The 20,737-nt window shown below is 46.1% G+C and overlaps 1 protein-coding gene across 9 annotated transcripts in view; it reads right to left on the bottom strand.

Annotated features, from left to right (window-relative positions):
• Positions 1–20,737, bottom strand: part of Apbb2 (amyloid beta precursor protein binding family B member 2) — a 331,864-nt gene that overhangs the window by 291,589 nt on the left and 19,538 nt on the right. Inside the window, exon 1 of one of the 9 annotated variants that reach the window (XM_085691824.2) lies at positions 326–379. The exons of the other annotated variants lie outside the window; for them this stretch is intronic. The gene's annotated coding sequence lies outside the window, so the exon portion shown is untranslated. Of the gene's footprint in view, positions 1–325; positions 380–20,737 lie in introns of those variants that run through there. 9 annotated transcript variants of the gene reach the window in all.

Below are 20,737 nucleotides of genomic sequence, written 5' to 3'. Positions count from 1 at the left end.
TCTGCTCACAGAGTCATTAAAAGGAGGAAATCTAAACACGTGGACCATTCAGCGTCGGGACCTTCGCTCTTACCTTAGAAAACTGCAGCGTTGAGAGGTCAGGGTGAATCGGTCAATTTACTCTAACTCTTGGTTTTAAAATACATGAAGGAGGAAAATGAAAAGTTGGGGGAAGAAATTACCCCGGGAGCTGAGTATGGACAGTTTCTCCACGCTCCTTTTTCATATGCAAGTGACTACCAGACAGATTTGCCTTTAGGCCACACATTTCTTCCCTTCTGACTCCATGACTAATCCTATGAAGTCTAAATGCTCTTTCACTCACCCCCTCAGGAGACCGGGATAACGTTCTCTTCCGAAGAAAGCCATGGAACCCTGCCTGAGAAGAAAGGCAGGCATTACAGACTTTGGCCAGAAGTTATCAGTACTGGGGAGACTAAAAATTCAAACATCCAGTATCAGAGACGGGGACCTGGAAGGCATATACACTCAACCTCAAGCCCTATAAATAATAAATAAGCAAACACTACAAGTCAATTCTCAACTAGTGGCTTGCCAATTTTCAGTACTTGCCATTACATTTTCTCATAAATATTAAAGTTCCAGTACCCCACAGGTGTGTTGATGCCGCTAGATTGTAACTTTACCGGGAGCAGGGAGTGTTGCATTCTAGCCTCGAAGCCTAACTACGCTATGGAAGAGAAAAGCATGGAGGGTGGGGACAGGAACAGGAGGAGGGGGCAAGGTGTCCTCCACCTCAGGAAAGAAGCAGACCTGGACACAAATGTGCCTTTGTATAATCACCAGAGTCCCAGTGCCTGAAGGGGTGAGGCCACTGACATGCTTTTAGCTATTGACTTGCGAAAATAAAAAATAATGTGTGTCAAGTTCCTAAAAATCACTTATTTTCAGTTGGGTGGTGGTGACGGCACGTGTCAGTAATCCTAGCACTCTGGAGGCAGAGGCCAGCAGATCTCTGGATACAAGGCCAGACTGGTCTACAGAGTAAGTGCCAGGACAGTCAGGGCTACACAGAGAAACCCTGTCTCGAAAAACCAAAACCAACAACAAATCACTTGTTTTCTTTCTTTCTTTCTTTCTTTCTTTCTTTCTTTCTTTCTTTCTTTCTTTCTTTTTGATCCTTCTCTGTTTTATTGTGCTATTTGTCATTTTTGTTGTTGTTGTTGTTGTTGCTGTTGTTGGGTTGGGGTTTTCTTGAAACAGGATCTCCCTATGCAGCCCAGGCCGGCCTGAAATTTGCTGTTAGGTCTGGGCTGGACTCTCCTCCTGCCTCAGCAACCCAAGTGCCGCACCACCACACCCTGCTCAGCTACTCCCTTGATAACCCGCTCTATTGCTTCCCCATAATGTTTTGGATTAGAACTTTGGATTCTACCATGAAGCGGGTATTATTAAGAGTGTAACATTTAAGACAGGAAAGTTATTAATAATGATGACAATAATTACAATTCGGTGCTTTGTGGCCTCATATGTTAATTTTTTACCTTGAAGAGAAAATTTCTCTGCACTTGATCATTACAAATAACACTTTTGTCTCTTTATTGAATGTGTATATCAAGACTCACCTAAAACATTTTTCCATTGTTTTATTGTTGTTGTTGCTGGGGAGCTGACAAGCTGTTTGAAACTGTGTCTTCCTATGTTGTCCCCTAACCAGTATGGAATTTGTGGTAATCTTCCTGTCTCGGCCTCCTGAGTGCTGGCGTTACAAGCATGCCTGGCATCTCTTTTCTGCGAGAAAATCATCTCTCTCACTTTCCTCCAACACTTTAGCTGCATCCAGCGCTCACAAGTGGTTTAAAGGGTGCTTCCCAGGCCCTGTGGTTCTCACGGAGACCCCAAAGCAGAAGGCTAAGTGGTTACGTCTCCTCCAGCAACTCAATCGTGAATCCGCGTGGCCTGAAATTATAAAGCTGGGGGAGGGGTGCAACAACTTACGTGCAGACTGATTTCCTCTTTTTACGTGTCTTTGCATGACGGGTCCATGATGAGACAGCAGCGACAAAAATCGCCAGCCCTCCCCCGCCCAGACTGGAAATAATACTGTCTTAGTGTCCTGGGACCACCTGCAACACTCCAAGACAAACACATGTAGCGTACGGGCTGTGTATTTACAGCACAGCAACGGCCTATTATAGACGGAACCAAAATATTTTACAACCATAAACATAAGCAGCAGTCCTCCCAGGCAGGCCTATCTAATTTCATCAGCTTTCTGAAATTACATCTTTCACTAAATCAGCCTCGGGCCACAAATGCAGTAAGATAACATTAATTAAAATGCATAAAACCATCCAGGAGCAGCAAGGCGCGCAGACAACATTCTTTTAAAAAGGGCAGAAACGGAACTAAAAATAGCAACTGCTTTTGGGCCAGCTTAAAAGGCTTGGTCTTACCCAGTGCCCGAAGCTACAATTCTGACAGACTTTCTCCAAGGTAGGATAACAATTAGTATGTTATTCACGTGTCTGGTATGCAGTAGCTCTGCAGGTTGAGTGGGCATGCTCACTTGGCAACCACAGGCTCCTCTTTAGATCCATCAAGCAGGGTCTAAGAAGTACCGAAGTATCATGCCACCATACGTCACAACTTCACCGCTCTCAAAACATTCCCTGTGATCCTGGAGAACCCCAGCAACAGCACCGTTGAAGTTAAGATCTCTATTTCATTTTCAAATAAATTCCTATGGACCATACACAAACAACTGTTGTGCAATATTAGTTGGAGATGAGCTACGTTTGTTTACACTATGGAACACTTATTTAATGGTGCAAGGATGGGTTGCATTCTTTTATGTTGTATTTGTTTAAACCTGTGAAGCTGTGTTACATTGCCCACCGAAAACACCTGATTGGTCTAATAAAGAGCTGAACAGCCAATAGCTAAGCAGGAGAAAGAAATGGGTGGAGCTACCAGGGAGAGAGAATAAATAGGAGAGAGAAGGAGGAGGAGGAGCAAAAAAAGGAGAAGAGAGGATGCTAGGTCAGCCACCAAGCCGCACATCCAGTCAGGAATAAGATGGAAAGAAAGGTATATAAAGAAAGATAAAACCCAGAGGCAAAACGTAGACGGGATAATTTAAGTTAAGAAAAGCTGGCTAGAAACAAGCCAAGCTAAGACCAGGCATTCAAAAATAAGATTAAATCTCCATGTATTTATTTGAGAGGTGGGTGGGGGGCTCCCAAAGAGCAAAGAATATAAAACAACAACAACAGACACTCATAGCTGTGATCAGCACAATAACTGTTACTCTCTTCACACTGGCACGATCTCAGTCATGATGGAGGAGGGTTATCTGTCTATTGTGTTATTTTCATTGGTCAATAAAGAGACTGCCTTGGGCCCTTGATAGGACAGAAAATTAGGTAGGCGGAGTAAACAGAGCAGAATACTGGGAAGAGGGCAATGAGGCAGACGCCATGGAGCCAGCCACCAGGTCAGGCATGCTGAATCTTTCCCGGTAAGCCACACCTTGTGGTGCTATACAGATTATTAGAAATGGGTTAATCAAGATGTGAGAGTTAGCCAGTAACTAACTCTCTAGAGATAATGGGCCAGGCAGTATTTAAATGAATACAGCTTATGTGTTATTATTTCTGGGGCTAAGCTAGCCGTGCAGGAGCTGGGCAGGATGAAAAGCAGGTCTACCTGCAGCCCCTCACTACACAGTCAGTCTTCATAGAGTCCTGTCCGGTAAGTATTAGCTGAGAGACCTGTTCAAGGTAATATAAGAAATCCTGGAGTTGGGACCAGAACCATTGTTGCTGGACCGCAGATGCCCCGCACTAGGTGGAACTGTGTGTCTTAGAGAATCATTTCAAACATAAACAGACACTGACATACACAGAAGCGAAGGACTCAGTGTCATCACTAAGACAAAGGGTCTCTGCAAACACATAGGCATCGTAATGTCACCATGGTGTTTTGAATTTTACCTGTCCGTTTCAGGTTGTTTCAAGTATTTGCATTCAAATAACCACAGGAAAAAAAATGAAACCAGGTCACAGATGAGCAGCTAGGAATCTGGCTGCTGAAGCAGATAGGGATGTCATAAAACAAAGCAATATCACAGGTAACAGAAGGCAGTTCTTCGCCTTCGAAATATTAGAATGTGACACCTGTCAAAGTGGCGGGGGTTCAGGTGACAGCTTCATAGTACCATTTTCTGCTCTCTAGTAAATTGTCGTACTCCGTACTAAAACCAGCGCCATTCTTACAACATGAAAAACGAGAGCCCTTGCAGAAACAACACTAACAACACACAGTTACGCCGGCAGGCTCCTATTATCTAAAATAGTTCTGCTGCAAGTTCAGTGCCCAACCAGTGGAAGCCAAATGCACATGCGCTGTAACTGTCCGATGACCATGTGCTATGTATGAAGTCAGCATGTGTGGTCTAGGTTCCCCTGAACAAGTCATTCAGCTCCCCGGAGACCCCAAAATGGTAATTAACACGGCCACTGTATCAGTCACTTTTCTATTGCTATGATAAACCACAATGGCCAAGGACACTCGTAGAAAAGAAGCTTTTATTTGGGGCTTATGGTTCATCAGTATCACAGCAGGAGCATGGCACTGGAGCAGCAGTGAGAGTCTGCATCCTGAATCAATCAATCAATCAATCAATCAGTCAATCTCTCTCCCCCTCCCCGCCCCCACCCGGATGTCATCACCAAGTGGATGCAGAACCATTACCCTTTAACTCTTTCCAACATATATTTATGCAAAGACGTTTGGACTATGGCGTTAAAGACAGCTACAAGTTGGAGCCCTGTTTAATTCACATTGAAGTGCATGTAAATTGTTGACTAGTGCTTTTAAATGTGCACTTCTGTCTTCCTGGGGGACAAATGGAGGTTAGCATAGAGAAAGGAAAACCGGGGGGAAGGCCCAACTATAGTCATCAGCATGCAGCCCTTGCCATCACAAAGTGAAGGAAAAACAGAAACCTGTATGGGGAAAAAAGCGAAAACATGCGCTAGAGCCCTGGTTCTCAACCTGTGGGTCGCAACCCTCGAGGGAGCAAACAACCCCTTCACAGGATGTTCCGACCATCGGAAAACACAGATCTTTACATTATGATTCATAGCAGTAGGAAAATTGCAGTTATGAAGTAGCAATGAGATAATTTTATGGCTGGAGGTCACCGGCACATGAGGAACTGTGTTAAAGGGTCACAGTATTAGGAAGGTTGGGAACCGCTGCTCTAGAGCCATTTCAAAGACTGGCCATTGCTGGCTGCTCCAACCTGTGTGAAGCAGGTGGGGTAAAGGGCTCGAAGAGAGCACCACTGGCTCCTCCTTACAGACGTGACCCCCATCAAACGTTTCTGTGATCCTAGCCACCCCCAGCACAATGTTAACGGGAGATATGGCTTCTAGAAGGAGACAGGATTCTAAGAATGGGACCCCCATGAAGGGAACTGGTGTTCTTGTAGAAACCCTTCCAGAGAGTTCTTGTCCTTTTCTTCCTGAGAGGGTGTAATGAGAAGACAGTTGCCTATGAGTCAAAGACTCAGGTCTGAGCCATAAAGCAGGTCTCTAATCTGTCAGAGCCCTGATCCTAGTCTTGGCCTGCAGAGCCATGAGCAATGCCAGTCACCTGTCTATGACATCCTGGTGACAGTAGCATGACGAGACCAGGGGAGGCTGTGTAAGGATGGTGGAGATCACGCCAACTGCAGAGGAGACAGGCGGTCCTGCCATGCACACAGCTGGCGGGGCCGCAAACTGGGACAAACTGCTCTGGACGACTTTACAAAAGCCAAACAAGCCATGCATGTCTTCCAGCTCAGCAGTCCTACTGCAAAGAACATGTCTAACACGCATGGTTAGTATTCACCAAAGGCATGCGCCAGACTCTCACAGCCAATTACTCCCAACAGCCAAAATTGAGCATCAACCGTAACGTGGATAGTTTGACGCACAGTCATGTAACGGAAAAGTACAGACAACAGAAAGGAAGAAACCATTAACCCCACAACCTCATGGCTTAAGCAGAAGACACAAAGAACATGTGTGGTGTTTCCCAAAAGAGGGAAAGCTGAACTCTAATGATGAAGATGAAGAAAGTGCCTGCTCTGGATGGAAAAATGAATTATCCTGGCCTGGGTAATGTCACACGGCTGGACACACATGGCAAGAGGCATCGAGCAATACACGCAAGGTTTGTGTGCTTCATCTCAGTTGTACAAGTCCGAGAGTCAGGTAGGGTGAGCTACACCGGTCATCCCGGCACTCAGGAAGCTGAGGTGGGGAGATCATGGTGAGTCAGAGGCCAAGCAAGGCTATGCGGCAAGGCCATTTCTCAAAACAACAAAACCACACGGCGGTTGTCTCCGGCAGGATTCCAATTGCAGTTATAAAACACCGTGACCAAAAGCAACTTGGGGAGACATGGTTGATTTCAGCCTACAACTCCCAGGTCACACTCCATCACAGAGGGAGGGGGGGCAGGGTACCCAAGGCAGGAACTGAAGCCGAAGCCATGAAGAAATTCTGTTTGCTGACTTGTTCCTCTTGGCTTGCTCAGCCTGTTTTCTTAATGACCCCCACCCAAGGGATCACATGCAGGTAGCACCTAAGGCCCCATCCACAATCAGCTGGACCCTCCCAAATCAATCACTAATCAAGAATATGCCTCCCAGGTTTGCATACAAGCCAATCTTATGGAGGTATTTTTTTTTAACTGTAGTTCCTTCTTAGCTATGTCTACATTTTGCGTCAAGTTGACAAAAACCATCCTTCACGGTGACCTTTGGGAGCATTGCCATGAGTTTCAAGCCAGCCTAAGTCACATAGAATGAGAGCATCTTTAAACGAAACAAATAAACAAAATAAATAAATAAAATAATAAAGGCTGAGATGTCTTACAGCTTGCAAGGCCCAGTGTTGGATCCCCAGCATAGCCTTCCCCACCAAAACGGGGTTAAAGGCCACGCCCCTTTCCTTATAGGCGATTCCTAACACAAATGCCCCACCCAAAACAATTTTTGAGCCACTGCTCCCTGAAATAAACACAATCTCTGGATGTGAGTGTGACTGTGTGTGGGAGTGAGGTGTGTGTAGGTACAGGGGAGGTGCAAAACACGCAGGAAGGGACCGGTCTAGACAAGCCCAGTGGTGCAGGCTTGCACTTCCAACCACTCAGAAAGTTGAGGCACGAGGATCACAAGTTCAGGGATCACTGAGATACCAAGTGGATATAAAATCAGGCTGGAGAACTTAGCAAAAGCATCTCAAAATAAGAAATAAAATGGTTGAAGATGTAGATACAGAACACACATGTATCTATTCCATATGAGGCCCCCCGAGATAAATCTCTGCTCCAGCCAGGAAGAAAAAGGAGAAAGAAGAGAGAGGGATCTGGCTGGAACAATTCATCAGCTCAGTTCAAAGACTGGACTGGCTTCTCTCGACTCTGCCTTTCCCATTCCCTCATAGGTCTTCCTTTCTATATGTGGGCGACGGAGCCTGCGTAACAGTAGCATCTTCTCCGGATCCATTATCTGTCCCTAGAGAGCGCTCATCAGGGACCCAGTGGAGTCAGGTCACACCCGAGAGGTTGCAGGCATCAAGCTAAGCAGCAGCCTCGCCCAGCTCAGGATGCTGGATGCTAAGACTGGCGAGCGATGCCACTCACCAGATCAGATGACCAGGGTGAAGTGAAACCAACTTACGGCGGTGCTTTCCTCCCTTGTCCAATTTCAGCAATAAACAGCTTACTGCCCCCTTATCGGGAAAGATAAAGAGAAAGGGAGAAGGAGGGGAAGGAGAAGGAGACAGAGATGAAAACAGGGATGAGGCAGCAGCATCTACATGATCAATTAATTTTGACAAGGAGGCCGAGAGGACACAGTAAGAAAATGAGTCATTAGCGATAGCGAGGGTTCCCTCAGGCCAGAGAATGACACTGGACCCTTATCCGACGCTAGACACAGAAATTAACTGGGAATAGATAAGAGGTTTAAATATTAGGCCTGAAACCAGAGAAATCCTAGAAGAAAGCACAGAGAAGCTTCTAGATATCAGCACTGGTAACGTTTCTGTGCCTCTCGCATCAAAAGCTCGGGCTCCAAAAGCCAAAATAAATACACAGCACGTCACACTAAACAGCTTCTGTACTGCGGAAGAAACACGAAACAAAACAGTAACTTGCTGAATGGGAAAAAAAAATATTCACAATTCAATTATCTGATAAGGTGCTAATATCCCAAATTCATAAAGAACCCAATCAGAGAAAAACAAATAATTCCACTAACAAATAGGCAAGCGATCTGAATAGACAGGTCTCCAAAGACAGAAGATGCCCAGCAGGTGCACAGAAAGGTACTTTATCCAGATTCTTGCAGAAATGCATGTGCATCCCACTCCCCTAGGCGGCTGTCCTCATCAAGTCTGAGATAACAAATGTCAGGGAGGGTGTGTGGGAGGGGAACTCCTGCACTGTTGGGACTGTGGACTCGTGCAACCATTATGAAAAACAGTCTGGAACTTATTAAAGAAATTTTACAAAGCAGTTAAACGTCTGTGTACTGACATGATAGCATGAGTGGAAAATTCCATGTCAAACTTCATGTGATCAATGGCAGACAAAACACACGTGCACTAACAATGCATGCATATAAGAAAAGAAATGTGTTTGGATATATAGGTCTATCTTCAAGGTGTCTCACTGTTGTGAGAATTAATTCGGCCAATAGATATGGGGTACCAAATTAGGGCATGGTTTCTTGTGTTGGAGGAGGCTGATTGTTGGTTCCCGACTTCTCAGCCCCAAAATAATCACACAGACTGTTTTAATTAAATCACTGCTTATCCCATTAGGTCTAGCTTCTTATTGGCTAACTCTTACATATCAATTTAACCCATCTCCATTAATCTGTGTATCGCCACGAGGCAGTGGCTTACCAGCAAAGTTTCGATGTCTGTCTTCGGTGGGGCTACATGGCTTCTCTCTGACCCTGCCTCCTCTCTCCCAGCATTCTGTTTAGTTTCCCCCACCTAGCTCTGTTCCCCTATAGCTCTGCTATAGGCTCAAAGCAGTTCCTTTATTAACCAATAATATTCATAGCATACAGAGGGGAATCCCACATCTTTCTTGTCTGTGGATGTGATCTCTCATAAGGAAAGAGGGAGGTGGTCACTTGCTTTCTTGCTCTCAGACTGGCTTGGATGGTAGAAGCAGAGCGGGCGGCCTGTCGTTGGTGTTCTTTTCCACAGAACAACTGCATCTTCGTCTAATCTGCCCTGTATCAGTGAGTGTTCACCCCTATTACACATCTAAATAAATTCTTCTGAACCTCTCCCACATTCTCATGGGTTCTTGCTACACATGCTTTATCCGTACATATTCCAAAATCACAACTGGTTCTCAACCCAAAATTTCAGTATGGAGCACTCAATCCACTGAATCTCCAAATCAAAGTCGGACTTGTTGGCACACACCTGTAAACCTATCATGTGTGAAGCAGAGGCAGGAGGACCACTCCAAGTATGAGGCTAGTTTGATCTATGTAGTGAGTTCCAAGTCAGACAGGGCTATATGGTAAGATCCTGACTTTAAAAAGAAAGGAAAAGGGAGGAGGATTTAAAAAAAAATCACCTTCCAAATGGTCCACAAGGAAATAAAATCCCCACTTCACAAAGATATCTGAATTTCAGTGCTCACTGCACTCCATTCTCAATAACCAAACAACGGACATAATCTAAGCCAAATGATAAAGAAACTACCAATATCTTCTGAACAGTATTCAGCCTTTAAAAACAAGACGCTGCCATTTGCCACAATGCAAATAAAAACTGAAAGAAATCACACTAAATGAAGTGAGCCAGACACAAAGACAATCATCACATGACACCATTTGTACCATCTGCCCTTTAAAGCCAATGGGTAGAGATACAAAATAAGGAGCCAGAAGAAATGGGACATGTAGGTCAGGGGTTACAGGAGCAGGTACACAGACTGAGCAAGCCTAGAGAGGCAGCACACGGAAGACACTGTAGTACTGTCTTTGGGACTCCTGCCAAAAGATCTTTTTTAAAGCTGTTCTTGGCACAAAAACAAAACTTTAAAGTGGGTAACTATGTGATGTGATGGAATTAACCTGCTTCACTATAGTAACCACTTCACTATTTATGTCTCCCATAACATCATCCTGGATACCTTAAATACATGCCATATAAGCTTTGTAATTTTATAATGTGGATAGTTCGTGCCAAATCAGGTCATTGGCCAAGTGGGGTGGTCAGCCAAGGGGCCTTAGGTAGATAAATGTCCTGACTCGATCATCCCACCCCACCCTGGTCTATCTTCTAATCCCAAGAACCACAGAGGAGCGTGCAAGAGGCTGCAGGCACTAAGCTAACCTGCAGCCTTGCCCAGCTTCAGATAGCAGATGCTCAGAAGGATGGGTATGCCATCACCAGACCAGAAGACCAGCGAGAAGGAGGCTGGAACGTTTGTCTTTCCTTCTACAAAGTCCTAAGACAGTATTCTACACTAAGCATCTGGGCATCAGAAACTACAAACCAGATGAAGTCATTTCCCCTACTTATTTTTAACTCCTTCTTCATTCTACCATTGCATAACCCAAGCGGAGCATGTCTAGAAAAAAAAAAACACTGTGTGGGACGAACAGGTGGGACACATCTTTAATTCCAGTACTTGGGAAGCAGAAGCAGGAGGATCTCTGTGAGTTTGAGTCCAATCTGGTCTGCATAGTGAGCTCAATGGATGGACAGATGGATGGATGGATGGATGGATGGATGGATGGATGGATGGATGGATGGATGGTGACAGCCAAGATCACACTGCCCAGTGCTGGTGTAGGAGATCCTTCTGTATTTGTATTGCTTGCATTGGTTGAATAAAGAAACTACCTTGGCCTTTTGATAGGGCAGACTCAGGTAGGCGGGGAAGACAGAACAGAATTGTGGGAGGAAGAAAGCAGAGACAGGCAGATGCCATGATTCTCCTGTCCAAGACGGATGTTGGTTAGACTCCTGGCCAATAAGGGGCTAGAGCTAATGGGCTAGGCAGTAATTAAATTAATACAATTTCCATGTGATTATTTCGGATGTAAACTAACCAGGTGGCAGGGAGCCAGGCGGAACGAAAAGCAGGCCCGCTCCTCATACAACACGGTGCAAGGATGGGCCTGTGGGGGTGTTACATTCTCCTAAGGCTGCAAAAATTGTTGAAGATGGGAGAGGATTAACCCCCACTTTTCCAAAAGACCACCAAATCTCCAGAGGTGGGCTTGGCAGTGAACCTGTTCTCAGTGAACCCTATCTGGTCAAAGACTGAACTAGAAATTTTAAAAGGCAGAAATTAGTCATTACGAGCTTGAAATGAGAAACACCTGCCATCACCTCTCACCTGTTTGAACTCTTGGTCTCTAGCTGGTAGTGTTGCTCTCAAAATGTTTTCCAATGAGGGACACACAACACGGTGGACACAGACCACTGGGGGCAAGCCTTTGAGGGGACCCAGCCCTAACTCTGGTTCCACCTCTGCTAACTGATTCACCACAACTTGAACTAGTAGCACCTCAATCTCCCACCACTATGGACCACAGCACAACAGCCACCACGCTGAACCCTACTATGATGGACTGGAACTATGAACCAAAGCCAACTTCTCCTGGAAGCCACTTCTGTCAGGTACTTAGTCACAGCAACCAGAAGAGTAACACTGGCAAATGCCAAGCTTTCCATCCAATTGTTTTATAAAGTCAAGTGGTTTGCCCTCTATTTCCCTATCTAGACACCACAGTGTATGTGTGTTAATTTGAAAGAAAATGTCCCCCAAAGGGAGTGGCACTATTAGGAGGTGTGGCTTTGTTGGAGCAGTGGGGCCTTGCTGGAGGAAGTGTGCCACTATGTAGGCGGGCTTTGAGGTCTCATATATGCTCAAGCCACACCCAGTGTCTCAGTTCATTTCCTGTTGCCTACAAGTCAAGATGTAGGACACTTGGATTCTTCTCCAGCACCATGTCTGTTTGCATACCACCAGGCTTCTCGCCATGACAATAACGGACTAAACCTCTGAAACTGTAATCCTGCCCCAATTAATTATTTTCCTTTATAAGAGTTGCCAATGTCACAGCCAGGCATAGTGGCACACGCCTTTAATCCCAGTACTCACTCAGGAGGCAGAGGCAGGTGGATCTCTGTAAGTTTGAGGCCAGCCTGTTCTACCAAGTAAGTTCTAAGGCAGCCAGAGCTGTTACCAAAAAATAAATGAATAAAAAGTTGTCATGGTCATGCTGTCTCTTAGCAGCAATAAAACCCTAACTAAGGCAGTCATCTTGCTGACCCCTTCTCTAGAAACCTTTCAACAACCAACTAAGAGGGCTCCAGTCTGTAGGCGAAGCAAACTGGGGTATGAAGCAAGTCTGTAGTCACCGTAAGTGACAGAGCTAAGGCTTGAAACAAGGCTTGCAGGACAACATAGCCTTAGTTCTTCCCATAAGGCCCCGTCCTGGTATTCCTCAACCTGCCACGTGGAAGCCTGCAATCCCCAGGGCTGCTTTCATCGGCGAGCTTAACCGCTCCTTGCGGAGACTGCGGTTTTCTGCATCATTGGTTTGGCAGTCTCTTAAGGCCCAACCGGATACAGAATCACTGTGGCTATACCACTAGGCAACTGTCCGAAAAGAACAGGCCATGGGTGGAGGAGTCTGAGCAGGGAGAAGGAAACAGAGAGCATATTCGTGCACTCAGTCAGGGTAGCGAAGCTGTGTTTGTGACTCCAAACGGGGATGAAAACACTGGTGGGAACTAGAACAACAGGGAAGTGAAGGGAATGGAGCCATCCACAGCAGTGCTTCAGGTCTGTTCAAGTCTACCTTCGAGAGACTCCTGGGCTGGTCTCCAATTTCACCCCTTCCTTGAATGGTCTTCATACTCCCAACCCTGGAGCCTCAACTGTAAGTCTCAGGTCACAGGTCCATCCACGCCACCCAAATCTCCACCAAGACCCACAACGCCTGCTCCACTCTATTCGCATCAGGAGCAGCCGCTCACTTCCAGCCACGGGGCGAAAACCCTGGCTCCTCTTGCAGTCTTCCCACCACACTCCACACCCAACCTGTGGACAAACCCCATAGGCTCCACTTGGACCAAATACTCAGCATCCAACCATCTTTCACCATGTCCACCGCTACCGCCCTCAACCAAGTCTTCAGCATCTCCGAAGCCAGAGTTCCCAAAGGGTCTCTGTGGTCCTCTGCTGCCCCACGTCTGTCAAGCCTCTTCTTTCCTCCCCACAGGTGTCAGACAACTGTCATAAAGTGCAGGATTGCCACCTGTGCTGGAACCCTCGACGGCCTCACATCCTCCCTGCTCTTAACAGTCTTGGCGGCTCATGCACCAACTTAACCCCCGCCTTTCTCGCTTCTCAGGCCACTCCTTTCTGTCACCCATTCCAACCAGCTCTTCAACCCTACGCCTGGACGACTGGCCTCGCGGCGACCCCCTTGCTTCCTGTAAGTATTTACTCAAGGACTACCTTTAGGTACCAAATGTAGTGGTGTGCACTTGGAAAGCTGAGGCAGGGGGACCATTAATTCAAGGCCAGCCTGAGTTACAAAATGAGACCCTCTCTTAAAAATAAAATAATAAAATAAAATGGTCCCCCCCTTCCTTGCTCACCCCTCATCCGTGTCCTCTTGGTCCGGCTTTTCAGCACAGTAAGTACAGCCCATGTTAGCACTGTGGCTGGCTGTATCTTCAGGTTTGACGACGGAGGTCACTTTGCACAAAGCTCAGAGTGTCTGCTCTATCCACTCCGAGATCCCTAGCACCTACCTAGCTAGCTGAGCAAATGGACCATCTTTGTCCAGTTGCTTTCTATCACCAACATGATACGCTGATTTAAGAAACCTCAATTGCAGCCAGGCATGGTGGCACACACCTGCAATCCTAGCACTTAGGAGGCAGATGGAGACAGGAAGATGAAGGGCACCAGGACCTCCTGATGGCCATAACAGTCCTATAGGTTTTGGAGAGTTCAAAGCTAAACATGACTACATATAGTACATGACTACAATAGTGAACTAAAAATCAGCCTATCTACCTAACACTTGACTCTAAAGAAAAAATTTTAAGGGAAGTTTTTGATTACGTTTTTTTCTACTTTGTGGTTTTCCAGCACTTCCCCCACAAGCGTCCCTGCTCAAGCTCAGTGCCCAATGCTGCCTTAGCTGCCCTTAAAGTTGAGATATCCTCAACTATATTTTATGTTCTCGGGGTGGAATCCCAAGTTTGAGGAGACCCAGGGGCGGCCCCCAAAGGTTAACAATAACTGGCTCCAAATGTTGTGGTTTCCGGTGGTGTTTACTTTTGATGGCCTTCTTTCTGAGTCTTGTCATAAGGAGCACATTTTTCCTTTTATAATGAAAACACAAACAACTGAAGCGACCAAAAAGGAAAATTACATGAGACGGGGGCATGGCTGAGGTCACGTGCAAGCCATTCCCTCTCCTTTCTCCTCTGGACACAGGCTGGCGAGCCCCGCCCCACCCCTGTAGCTGAGCTGCAGGGATGTTTCTCGTTTGTGATTACCTCGCCTCTGTACATGGAATGATGTCACTGGATAATGTGGAGACAATTAACAACAAATCAGAACCATCTTTAAATTGATTGCTTAAAAATACAGGTGGTTCACCAGATTTAAAAACAAAATCATGTTGGCTCAACATGTTGGTTTATTTTTCTTATTTTGCCTAATCAGCAATCTGTACACGGCCTTGTGCCAATGTTGGGCCCGTTTTAATACTCCTTCCTGTACTTAAACATCATACGGTGCAAACTTTTTTTACTTTCTAATACCTAATTCAAACAGTGAAAGACAGTATCTGGCCACCGACCTTGGCTGAGAGTGTGAACTGCGGCATCCTAACAGTGATCTGAGAACAGCTACAGCCCTAAAGCCGGTGGGTTTTTTTTTCTTTGTGTTGGTGTTTTGCCTACAATGTATGTCTGTGTGAGGGTGTCTGATCTTGGAATTACAGACAGTTGTGAGATGCCATGTGGGTGCTGGGAATTCAACCCGGGTCCTCTGGAAGAACAGTCAGTGCTCTTAACCGCTGAGCCATCTCTCCAACCCCCCTAAAGCTGGTATTTTTTGAGTGGGTACTTTACTGTGGCCAAGCACTGATCTGAGTATTTCAAATTAGTCTGTCTACTGAATCACATTCTCATCCTGACCTCTACTTCCAGGGCAAAGTCTTTCATGCCTATTTAAAATATGAAAATATATAGGCCTGAAAAAAAAAACCAGAAAGCAGCAGAATTTGAATCCCTCATCCCTGTATTAAATAGCCACTGCCATTTCCCATCTCCCCAGCCACCTAATACTGTAGATAGTCCTCAACCTCCATAACCCCTGAAGACCCTTTTCTGACTCGCAGCACAATGCTCCACTTTCTGCCTCTGTCCTTTTGGTTCGCAGGTTATTTTCCTAAGAGGCACACTGACAGATCCCTGCTGACTCGACCTTGAACTCTGAGAGAGAGCTACAACAGATCCACACCTGAATTCCCCACTCTTAATCAAGATCAAAACAAGAAAGTCACAGATCTGAGGCCATTTGCATCCCTTCGGTAATAGAAGGACATCCAGTAAGAGTTAAGTAACCTAGGCACTGTGCGTATCTTAACTCAGTTAATCCTTATGCTAACCCCACAGAGGAAGGACCCAGCACTGTCGCCATCTTGAAAACATGTGGGCAGTGGAAAAGTTTAAAAATCCCACCATCAGTCAAGGTCAATCCTAATAAGAACTATGTGCAGAGCCCTCCAGACACGCTCATCTCTGAGATCCAACAGAAGCGATGGAGTGAGTTCTAAGTCCAGGTGCCACAGGACACGCTTCCCCTCTCAAAGAGCAAGCAGTTACAGATGCTAGAGGTGCTGGCAGAGACACCTCCTCCAGGGGAAGCCCCACCCCTGCTCTTACCAGTGGCCTGCCTCAGGCAGTCTTTGTAATGGTGGCCTTACTCCACACAGCCATCCGCCTGCAGTGTCTCTTCCTGGCATTCTCCATGTGTCTATGTCTCAATTTCCTCCTCTAATGTGGACACCAGTCATGACAACTTCAGAGCTCAGGCTAGTCCATTATGGCCCCCATCTTATGGGGTTTTACATCTGTTAAATACCTCTTCCAAATGAGGTCAAGTTCAAAGATAGCAAAGACCGGAAGAGACTTCCAGGAATTTTCTCAAACACCTATCAGAATGAGCTCAGCATACAGAGAACAGACTCAGTTTCTCCTCATCAGTGAACCTCGCGATGTTAAGACCTTCAATTCCTCACATCACTCCCGTGGTAAATGGATGGAGATTCTGGAGTCTCGCTATAGACATAGTGATAAGAAAACAAACAAAGCACGGCATGCTTTAAGTAAATGAGAAACTTCCTTTACCATGAGCATTTCCATATACCGGAAGCCAGCCGACACACTAAAAATATTCCAAGTTCGGCACTTTCAGCCTGCTTCTCCTCTCACGCTGCTCACTTGGCATGCGCCAACATTCACCACGTTCCAGCAGAGAAAGACTGTCAAATTTTGGCCAGTAGCTAGTAGTCAATAACATTCTATAATGGCAGCATATAATCACTGAGACTGTGTGTGTGCGTGTGTGTGTGTGTGTGTGTGTGTGTGTGTGTTATATGTGTGGCTGTGTGGGAATGTGCATGTGCATACATGTACACCTGCATGTGGAACTCAGAGGTCAACACCAGCTATCTTAAGAATCATTCTCCATTTTGTTTTTTAAGACAAGATCACAATAACATACAACACAGAAAAAAACTGTTTAACATTACATACTTTGTTTTTGTTTTGTTTTGTTTTGTTTTGTTTAAGACAAGGTCTCACTATGCAGCTCAGGTAACCCTTGAACTTGCAATCTTCCTGTCTTGGCTTCTGTATTAGGGTTCTCTAGAGCAACATAATTTGATATAATGAGTGTGTGTGTGTGTGTGTATATGTGTGTGGGTGTGGGTGTGGGTGTGTGTGTTTGGTGTATTAGAGTGGCTTAGAGGCTAACCTCTGGCTGGTCCAGTAATGGCTGTCTCCTGATGGAAAGGCCAAGAGGCCTACAGTTGTTCAGTCCAGGAGGCTGGGTGTCTCAAGTGGTCTTCAGTCATTGTAAACGAAGAGGATATAATACCATTAAAGGAACACCTTAGCAGTCTGATAAAGAACTAGTCAGTGACAGTAAGAGCAAGAGGGCCTCCTCCTCCCATGGTCTGCCTCCATGTGTGCTGCCCTCAGAAGTTAGTCTTCCGGCCTCACATGATCCAATCAAGAAAGACCCTCAGAGGTATAGCCAGCTACTTGGGTTTTGTAGAAGCCAGCCATAACAAGCTAAAGAGAAACCAATAGACCACCCAAAGGAAGTTCTTTACTTTCAACCATTAGCAGCTGCCAGTGTAGGACTCAGCCATTGATAAGTTTAATGGAGGCCTGAGTCTCAGTAGTTTATCCTGAAGCAACATCTGGTTGCAGGAAGGACCACAAACTGAGATTACCTAGGCACCACCCAAGCACAGACCATCCAAAGGAAATTCCTAATGTTCCAACGGTTGTAGATAGATCACCTGCCAGCACACACTCACCAGGACACCCCTAGACAAATGTCAGCCAATCAGGGGTCCTGAACCTTAGAAATCCCTCAGCCCCACCTTTACTACTACAAAAACCCAATTCTAACTGAGCTCAGGGCTCTCTGATTATTCCAATACATTAGACATATGGAGAGACCAAGTTTGTAAACTTGTATGAAATAAAGGCTCTTTGCTTTTACATATGGGACTCGATCTCCTTGTCGGTTTTGGGGGGACTTCACAGATCTGGGCCTAACAGTTTTTAGTTGATTCCAGATGTAATCAAGTTGACAACCAAGACTACTAGCCATCACAGTACACATGTCTCTTTATTTCATACTTGCCCCATCCCCCACACCCCCACCTAGTGTAGGAGGTCCTTCTGTATTTCTGTTGCTTTCATTGGTTGAATAAAGAGACTGCTTTGGCCTTTTGATAGGGCAGCCCTTAAGTGGGTGGAGTAGACAGAACAGAATGCTGGGAAGAAGAGAAGTGTGGCAGACGCCATGAAGCTCCGGCCCGAGATGAACGTAGGTTAGGATCTTTCCCGGTAAGCCATGACCTCATGGTGACATACAGATTATTAGAAATGGGTTAATCAAGATGTGAGAGTTAGCCAATAAAAGGCTAGAACTAATGGGCCAGGCAGTGTTTCAATGAATACAATTTCTGTGTGGTTATTTTGGGTATAAGCTAGCCAGGCAAGACGGAACAAGGGACCCGCCCTCCGTACAAAACCCACTCCATTGTTGGAACTGTTAGGGAAGATGTGGTTTTGAATGAAAATGGCCCCAGTAGTCTCATAGGGAGTGGCACTATTTGAAAGGATTAGGAGGCATGGCCTTGTTGGAGGAAGGGTGTCACTGGGGGCAGACTTGGAGGTTTCAAAATGCCCATTCTGAGCTCAGAGTCTCTCTCTCTTCCTGCTGCCTACAGATCTGGATGTAGCACTCTCAGCTACTTCTCCAGCAGCATGTGCCCTGCTCCCCACTACGATGACAATGGACTAACTCTCCGAAACTGTAAGCAAGCCCCAATTAAAGGCTTTCCTTTATAAGAGTTGCCGTGGTCATGGCATCTCTTCACAGCAACAGAACAGTGACTAAGACAGAAGGATTGGGAGGTGTGGCCTTGTTGGAGGAGGTGTGTCAATGTGGGGGGCCTTTGAGGTTTTGAAAGATTCACCCCATCCCCAGTGTGCTCTCTGCCTCTGATAGCTGTCTGCTGACAGGCCTTCGCTCCTCTGTCATGAACTCTGACCCTCTACAACTGTAAGCCCAGTAAAATACTTTCTTTTATAAGCTGCCTTCTTCACGGTGTGCCATCACAGCAGTAAAAAGTGAAACTCACACAGCGCCAACTCTTCACTCAGTTAATCTGCCTGGGATGATTCCAGCTCTGTGAAAAAGGAAGATAAACTGCACCAAGGTGCCCATGCCTCTGCATGAGAGGTGACAACATTCGGCCCTGTTGATACCCTACAGCGCCACAGGTGTGACAGTCACCAACACATAGCACAGAAAATAATAACTTTCTTTTGGGGGGGGAGGGTTTCGAGACAGGGTTTCTCTGTAGCTTTGGAGCATGTCCTGGAACTAGCTCTTGTAGACCAGGTCTCGAACTCACAGAGATCCACCTGCCTCTGCCTCCCGAGTGCTGGGATTAAAGGTGTGCACCACCACCACCACCAGCAAAAATAACAACTTTCTAATTGCTGTCATCGTGAGAAACATCAGTCTTAAAGAAAAGAGGGAAACAACAAAGTACTCAGTTATTTAAATAAATAGGCGTGGCTCAAATCTTTCTTAATGGGGGAGCTTTCCTATCCTTTGAGATTTCAGTGTCATGTCTGTACACTGGCTGGATATCCACTGCACCTGTGCACTGGCTGGACATCCTCTGCACCTGTACACTGGCTGGACGTCCTCTGCACCTGTGCACTAGTTGGACACTCGCTGCACCTGTGCACTGGCTGGATATTCACTGCACCTGTGCACTGGCTGGACGTACTCTGCACCTGTGCACTGGCTGGACGTCCTCTGCACCTGTACACTGGCTGGACGTCCTCTGCACCTGTGCACTAGTTGGACACTCGCTGCACCTGTGCACTGGCTGGATATTCACTGCACCTGTGCACTGGTTGGACACTCGCTGCACCTGTGCACTGGCTGGATATCCACTGCACCTGTGCACTGGATGGACGTCCGCTACACCTGTGCACTGGCTGGACGTCCTCTGCACCTGTGCACTGGATGGACGTCCGCTGCACCTGTGCACTGGCTGGACGTCCGCTGCACCTGTGCACTGGCTGGACGTCCGCTGCACCTGTGCACTGGCTGGACGTCCGCTGCACCTGTACACTGGCTGGACGTCCTCTGCACCTGTGCACTGGCTGGACAGCCTCTGTACTTTATCGCTCCGTGAACTGTGAGAAACACAGTCACCATGAATTTGGCAGTCTGGTGCTCTCCAGACACCAGGAAAATAGTGAAATATTTATACAACAGGCTAACTCAGACTTTGGACACTTAAATAGATTTGTGGGAAATTCCTTAGCACGCATACTTATTAACCAGGAAGTGTCTTTGAAATGACTTTGTGAGCTGACCTCATACATAACTGACAGAAAGAACCCACGAGTCTGTAGAATATCACTGGAATGACATGAACTGCCAAATTAACAGAAGGAGTGGGGACACTGAAATCTGCGTGAGTCACCAGGCAAAACAGACATCATAGGTTCTGAACATGTCCTAAAATCAAATGCTCAACCCAAAGCCCAACGTGCGTACTTGCAGTCCACTAATTATCTTAACTCAAATGCAAATAAAAGTGCTAACAGATTATTCTAAAGGGCAACCAAAATTGGTCTGGGAAGAAACAATATGACCTCCAATTAAAAATAACAAAAAGTGAAGTAACAGCCTTCCTCTGGAGAAAACACAAAATAGTTTAGCAAGTAAATTCTTACTGCCACTCCACAGGAAATGCAATTTTCAGACCATATTAAATTTATACAACATTCCGAGGCTGCCAGCCATTCTCCCCTGGTACCCAGGCCTCATCCTTTGTAATTATGCTGAGCACGTCCTCAGGATACAA

This window comes from Myodes glareolus, chromosome 8 (genome assembly GCF_982192425.1).
Source record: "Myodes glareolus chromosome 8, mMyoGla1.1, whole genome shotgun sequence".
Lineage (NCBI taxonomy): Eukaryota > Metazoa > Chordata > Mammalia > Rodentia > Cricetidae > Myodes > Myodes glareolus.
This window is presented reverse-complemented; position numbering and strand designations above follow the sequence as displayed.